The sequence below is a fragment of the Peromyscus maniculatus genome, chromosome X (genome assembly GCF_049852395.1).
Source record: "Peromyscus maniculatus bairdii isolate BWxNUB_F1_BW_parent chromosome X, HU_Pman_BW_mat_3.1, whole genome shotgun sequence".
NCBI classification, from domain to species: domain Eukaryota; kingdom Metazoa; phylum Chordata; class Mammalia; order Rodentia; family Cricetidae; genus Peromyscus; species Peromyscus maniculatus.
In genome coordinates, this window is record NC_134875.1 from 85,932,824 (window position 1) to 85,940,400 (window position 7,577).

At 39.5% G+C, this 7,577-nt stretch overlaps 1 long non-coding RNA gene across 1 annotated transcript; it reads left to right on the plus strand.

Annotated features, from left to right (window-relative positions):
- The first annotated feature begins 2,457 nt into the window (after positions 1-2,457).
- On the plus strand, positions 2,458-6,660 carry LOC143270960 (uncharacterized). The gene is made up of 3 exons (XR_013048155.1): positions 2,458-2,755; positions 4,973-5,185; positions 6,343-6,660. It is a non-coding gene; the product is annotated as an uncharacterized LOC143270960 (long non-coding RNA).
- Positions 6,661-7,577: the final 917 nt, after the last annotated feature.

Genomic DNA, 7,577 nt, shown 5'->3' on the forward strand with positions numbered 1-7,577 from the left:
CCATACTATGCCCTAGACAAATACTTAAAGAGTGGCTGATATCAAGACCCATAGCAAACTTTGGAACATCCAAGATAAAGAAACAAGGTTTCAGATTTTTAGATTTTTAGATAGAAAATGTGAACTGTTTATATGAAGGAAAAATCAGCTAAGTCTTGGATTACCCAAGTCAAAAGACAATGAAGCCAATATAAAATGTTGAACGTTCAAGTGTGAAGTAAACATGTCATATCTAATCAACCACTTCTCAAATACAAAGGCAAAAAGCATAACCCAGGGAACAAAGCATTCCTAAGATCTTCTAAGATAGCCATCCAACAACAAGAAAAATCAAATTTAAAAATGCCAGAGAAGAGAGAGTCATGATAAAGGAATAGAATGGAGGTATTGAATTCATTTAAGTAAATAAATATTTATAGTCTATGTACAGACCTTAAATAAATGGAGTAGTGTTGATGGCAGAGCATCATGTTAGAGTTAACTCTATTCAAGAAGGAAAGTCATAACTAATAAATACTTGGAATTTGAGAAAGAGAAGGTGAATGTGAGTATAACAGTGATAATCTTATCTTCCATTGTACGGAGCCAATATATCTTAAGATGATATAATATTTATCCAAAGTTTGGCAATTCCTATGATCAAATCAGACTTCTGCTAAACTGTAGCAAAATTAAACTGACTACTTTTAATAAAACTGGCCTACTCACCAAGATTCCATTTCCATAAAAATCATTTTTATCTAGCCATCTATCTCTTTTCTGAATGTGTGCATAAGGAGATGTCTGAAATGGTATTCACTAAATATTAACATTGGTTGATTGCTTCTGTGTGATGATATTTAGGGCAATCTTTGGGCTTTCAAATTTTTATAGTAATGATAATACAATTTTAATTTTTCAGAAGAAAACTTTATTTATTCTTTTTTAATACTAGAATAAAATTTCACATGACATGCTAAAACTTGCAAATGTTTAGTTGGCTAGAAATATGGAATGAAATGGCATCTCTCTCTTGTGGGGGAACACACATTTATCAATTAAATAGCATGTAATTAGCACCCACCATGGGCCTGAACAAATACTGAGCCCTGCAGGAAAAATAGAGCTTATATTGTGAAAAGAACTTCCAGTTTAGTTGAACAGAAATGATACCTACATATTAGGAACAGGTTTCTTATCAAAGGCAGATACATCAAAGTGGGAACAGCTCAACTGTCACAATACATAGAATAAATGTATTTATTAAGCATTGTTCAAGATATGGAAGCTACAAAAAAGCATAAAGCATATTCCCTTAAGGAATTTATAATTCACCTGAGAAGACTAAACACAAGGTACATAATTTTATTATTACATGTATTATATGATAATTGCTAAGATACAATTGTACAATATGAACAAAAGAGAGAATAAAAGACACCAGTGGCACAATTAGTGTAGAAGTGGTGTTATGATTTAAATGTGAAATGTCTCTGACAGGCTTATGCATTTGAACACTTGAGTCCCAGCCAGTGGTGCTGGTTTGGGATAATGTAAAATCTACAATTTAGATCCTTTAGGAAGTAGCACCTCGCTGGAAGAAATGGATCATTAGATATGAGTCTTGTGAGTTAGAGTCTGGCCTTACTCCCTGTCTGAGCAGTCCACTTCACTTTCTGGTCTGCACAGATGTGAGCAAGATGCCTCATTCTCCTGCCCCTTTAGAACCACAATGTCTTTCCTATTATAATAGACTATACACCCTCAAACCATGATCCAGAGCAAAGCCTGCTTCCCTTAAACTACTTCTTGTCAGGTACTTGGCTAAAGTGACAAGAAAAGTAACTATTACAAAAAGTAAAGCCAGAAGTCGGGGAAATGACCACAGATTGAGTTTAACTCTGTAAATGTTTTCTGCCAGACCCCCTCTTACTGTTTCCCATATTTTATATCAATTCCATAGTAATTGAGCCTTTGCCACCCCTCAAAATAATAATATTTGACAATTCAACTTGTCCTAACTTTGTGTCCCACTGTGCCATGAACTGAACTGGAGATACAAAAATAAAAAAATAATATTGTTGTGCCCAGATCGTGACCCCCAGAGAGACCACCAAAGACGAGCATGCTGGAATGCAAAAGCGAGGTTTAATTCTGGATATCCAAAAGCAATACAAGCCTAGGCAGGGACTTCGTCCAATACATCCAACGCAGTGGAGGCTGGAGGAAGCGCCCACCTGTCTGCAAGCTCAGTTTTTAAAGGGAAAAATCACAAGGTTACATCATTTAGGGGTGCTAGTATGGGTACAATTCTGATTGGTTCGCTTCTAAGGACTTCTAGAAATTACTTCTAAGTGAGTGGTTGCCTGCCACCATTTCTCATTGGCTACCCTGCCGGGGGGGGGGGGGCATTTCTGTGGTCAGTTACCCTGGAAACCAGGGAGAGAACATTCCATAGTCCAGCAGGCATTACCTCGTGACTATCTTGTGACTCTGTCCTTTTACACTTCCTGGTTTCTGGAATCTGAACTGACTGGCTTCAGTAACTAATGGCCTATTCCCAAAAGGAGAAATCTTAGGCCTTAATTTTAGGGTGAAAGCATTTTGGTCTTATTTCTAAGATGGCTCATTTTGGTCTCACAATATGTAATTCTTTCCTTAAAGAAGGGAAAGAGGGAGGCAACAGACATTTCTTCAAAGACCTGCTTGTGCCAGCAGTGTATTAGGAGACTCCTATGGAATTTCACTTTATCCTTCCAACAACCTTAAGAGATAGGTAAGCCTGGGCAGGCGTCTCCATGACGGGTAAGGTGACCTGCTGATGTCCCATGCAACCTAAGTCAGAAGCTCACTTTTTAGTAAAAGGGGGACCTATAAGGCCCTTCCTCCCCCCCCCCCCCGTTTTGGGTAACTCTTGCCTTGCTTGCTGACGTTGACCTTGATATCCTTCCTATGCTAATTCCCTGCCGGGTTCCACCTCTGGGGTTCCCCATTGTGCTGTAAGCCTGTACTTAAGACCTCTTCCTTCCTTCAATAAACAGCATTTGGCATTAAAAAAATTAAATAACAAAAAAAGAGATAGGTAATGTTTTCATAGAAAAGGAGTCTGGGCCTCAAGAAGTTCAGCAGCTAGAAGTCACTTGACTACATATCCATATATCTAATAGGAAGAGCAGATGTTTGCAAGCCACAGTAATAATCAGAGATATTTGTCACCATAATATATGTGTAGAATATTCTTGTGTACTTAGAAAGGTCTTCCCCAAAGTGACTCATCTTTGGGGAATAAGGGAGGAGCTGGAGCTGGAGGGCATTCTATAACGTAGAAGAGAATGGCCACCCTATCCTTTCAAGGCAATAAAGATAAAAGAAAACCCCAAGTTTTCTCTATCACTGACTCCAGTACTTGGAAAACACTTAACACTTAAGAAGAACTGACTATCTGTGGACTGATGAACCACACCAATGACTGAAGAAAATATGAGAGGAAATGTTGTAAAAGTTGTTTCATTCATTTAACAGATATTTACTAAGAATTTACTGTATAATAGAAAATGCTAATCACTTTTCATTGTATGCCAGACATATTTCCTGACCTTAGGGTACTTACAATATAATAGAAACATAGAAATTTAAATAATTACATAAAAATCAGTGCATAGTATAGGACCATATACAAGGGGAATCTTCTTTAGTGGATTGACCACAGAAGTTATAGTTAAGGCAAGATTTCAGGATGACAAGAAGTGAAGAAAGTGGATATGTAGAAGACACAAGCTGGATCAGTCCTGGGGACAAGCTTTCATGGTACTAGAAGGTACTATGAAAAGCTACCATGCAAGCCTCCAACAGATGGAAGCAAACCACAGTCCTATGTAGCTGTGACACCTATGAACCACAGCAATGACCAGAATGGCACAATAACCCTAAGGGTGTAATAGTGGCACACAGACCTTGGTGGTAACCAATAGCTCTTTAATTGTACTGAAGGCCCACTCAACAAGTGGAAAATTATGCATTGTATTGGAAACCTAGCCAACTACCCAGGGTTAGTGAATTCATGAATATTGGAGGAGAACCTACAACCACCACTCTACAAAACCAGCATAATCTCTAACAATGTTCTAAATACTTATTCTTCAACCACAGATAAGTGTAGTTCTCACTCCTCATCAAGGAAACTTGTTTTTGCAATAGATGGAGACCATTAAAAAAAAACCTACAACTGATCAAAATGCAGAGTAGGTGGGGCCCAATCCCAACAGATACATCCATCATCCATAACACAACTCTTACACCTAAAGGTCAGGAATCATCGTGTAAAAAGGAGTGGAATGACTGTAAAAGCCAGAGGAACAGGAAGCTTGCTGTGAGATTGTCTCCTAGAATTGTCAGGGAAGCTATAAACATGAAGTCTTACCAACATGACTATCAAAACATGATCTGAACAAGGACGACACCAGTAGACATGCTAACATGAAAGAGGAAAAAAGCGTAGGAAGCCTCGACTCTAGAAAAAGAACAACAGGCAACTAAGGAATGCTTATAGCTAGAGAAATAGTCTTGCCCAGGGAAGAGAACGCCAGCTGGTTATCAGGTATCAAATGATCAGCCATGAAAACATATATATACAAGTAACATTAAATAGACTGAGCAGGATGTATTTTATGCTTAGGAACACGCGCGAGTGTGTGTGTGTACTAACAATTAAAGAAAAGGAGGCCAAGTATTTGAATGAGAGCAACGGTTTACATAGGAGGGTTTGGACAGAGAAAAGAAATAGGAGAAATAGTATAATTATAATCTCACAAATTATTTTTTTAAGAAGTGGGTATGGAGTGGAGAGTTAGATGATATCAGTCAAATGAGTTCTGGGAAGGCACTCTCTAGGTAGGAATAAATGGATGCAGTTGTAACCCCAGCTCATCCCCTAGTCCTTCATGTATCCCTAGTCTCCATAGCACTCTAATGTCCAGTAACTGATTCTCTTTAGACATCCAACTCAAAGACTACCTTCTCTCTGAAGCTTCTGGCCTTCCCAAGAATGGCCATTTCATGTGCGGCACGAACACATTGTCACCATACCCTGTTTCAAGTATCATATCATCAAAATATCATTAGACTGTATCTTTGGGACTCCTTACATCTGTATAGAGCTACCTGAACCACATGCCATATTGCTTTGGGCTGAAACAGTTATGAGAGAGTAAGTATTGCCCATTCTGTCTTTCTCCCAATATTCTACCCAAGTGATCTCAGTGCCCACAGTGAATGATGCAACAGGTCTTTGTGGAGTGAACCTGCCCTTCCTGAGAGGAAGAAATAACTTTTGTTGTGCTTAGTCATGGAGATTTGGGAGTTCATCTGTTACAGCAACCAACAATATTCACCACAACTATTACACCTTCTTCTACCCTGATTATATCTCAGCACCATTGTGTGTGTGTGTGTGTGTGTGTGTGTGTGTGTGTGTGTGTGTGTGTGTGTGTGTGTGTGTGCGTGTTGCTAGGTCTCAGAGCCATTTTTAATTATTTAGCTCACTGGCTTGTTTTCATGAATGTCTCCCTCTATGAGAAACCTCTCTGAATCTTCAGCAGCTAGCACAGTGCTTAGCACACACAGATACTTAACTCTTTGCTGAAAGAATTAATAACTGAACACATCAGGCCCAACCTTTTAGGTTGTCATGCTCTCCCTTTAAAACCAAGACCCACACTGGAAAACAATCACACTCTCTGGTTTTCCTTAGCACAGTTTACATGCTCTACAGGAATTTTACTGAATCCCAAGGGAAAACAGAAAATAGTAAGTATACATAGAGTCGGGTTTCTATACTAAAGCTTCTGAATCCCACAATTCCGACAATGAGAAGCTTTCTTTACTGAGTCATCAGACCCTCTCTTGACATAAATGGATGGTTTAGGGCAGTTGTCCCAGGCTTCCCTCTGCTCCCACAGCTCTCTCTTGTGTACCTCACTCTAGCGGGCCGCAGCTCCCTTTGCAGGCAGGTGACTGAGAGGCACTGATGAATTGCTGCAGCTTGGCAGCGTCAACAGTTCATGTTTTCCTCCTCCCCTGCCCTGCATCCTCCCCATTGTCTGCTCGCAAATGTGTCAGGCCCAAACTCTACCACCTGTGTCTTTCCATTTCTAACTAACAGCAGCTAAAAACTTCACTCTGCGGCTTCCAATTTCCTAAGCCTTGAAAGGGTTCACACTTCAATTCTGGTGTCTGGCCTGCAGTGACTACCCAGTTCGTAGCCAGTTTACTGGAGAGGAATGATTATCACTCTTGAGTCTCCAGAACTGGCCCTGGAGCTTTTTCTATGAGCTCAGGAGAGCGCTTCTTATCTTCCCTTTGCAGGGCACTACACCATACCCGGAACAAGCCTGAAGTGAGAATTTGAACTCTGCAGAGGTATTCGCAAGAATACAAAGATGAAGAGTGTGGTGTTAAACAAGAGAGGAGACACAGAACAAGCTTTAAGCAGTGACTGTGCGAGAGGAAGTATGCTAGGCTGTGCTGACTATGGCTGTGTGATTCACAAGTCTTTGTAAAAAGGAAATTGGTTTTTTTCCCCTGTGTTCACTGGCCGGTAAACATGACAACATAAGTTAAGTAAAAATATAGAACTGGATTATAGTAAAGAGATCCTCACTGTGTGCATACCGTAGGTTAAATGTGGACATTACCCCTTCTTTGGGAATAAAGATGATCGTGCTTCACTCCCATATGAATACCAACATTTGAGATTTACTCTATTAGTTCGACACAATGAAGTACATGGCAGAGCAGACAACTGCGTATTCTGTACAGAATCCTTAGGAGCTAGTTTCACTTCCTGGAATAGACAGCTTAGTTGTTGTTTGTTCAGTAGGTAAGTTCTCAACAAACATTCATTTTATTTTCATGAAGGCCAAATTATTTAAGGAGAGACGACTTGCCAATTCAGGATTAACTGAGGAGACTGCACCCTCATGCCCCAAGGTTTAGATGGTGAGGGAGAAGACCGTGCAAACATGACAAATCCACGATGTATGTACTACAACTCCTTTTCCTTCACCCCTTCAGACATTGCTAATCAATCCTGGCTCTAAGATCAGGTCCATGGACAGCCTCAGACTCCTCAGCATATCATGCCAAGCAATTCCTACCACTTAGTTGCATGGTAAAATATATTTGCCATCTTGAACTTAGGTTCCCTTGGATGAGAAGGGATCATGAATAAAGGTCTGAAATAAGAGTAAGACATTTGTAAATTGAAAAAAAAATCTCTGAATATACTATGACACACATACACACTCATTTATGACTAAGTTTATTATAGGGTTTTTCTAAGGATATTAAGTTTTATTAAAGATACATAAACAACCCATAAGGGAAAAAGATACATGTAGGTTCTGGAGAAATTAGTGTGCATAGGCCATGATTTCTTATATTTATGAATCTGACCATGTATATTCCTTATTCTTGAAATGACATTTTCATCCCTCACCTTTCTGAAGAGTGCCTACACATGCCTCAGAATCCAACATAAGCTTGACCTTCTTTCTGAGGTCTCATTCCCCCTTTTCCCTATTCCAAAGGGGGTTAATTAT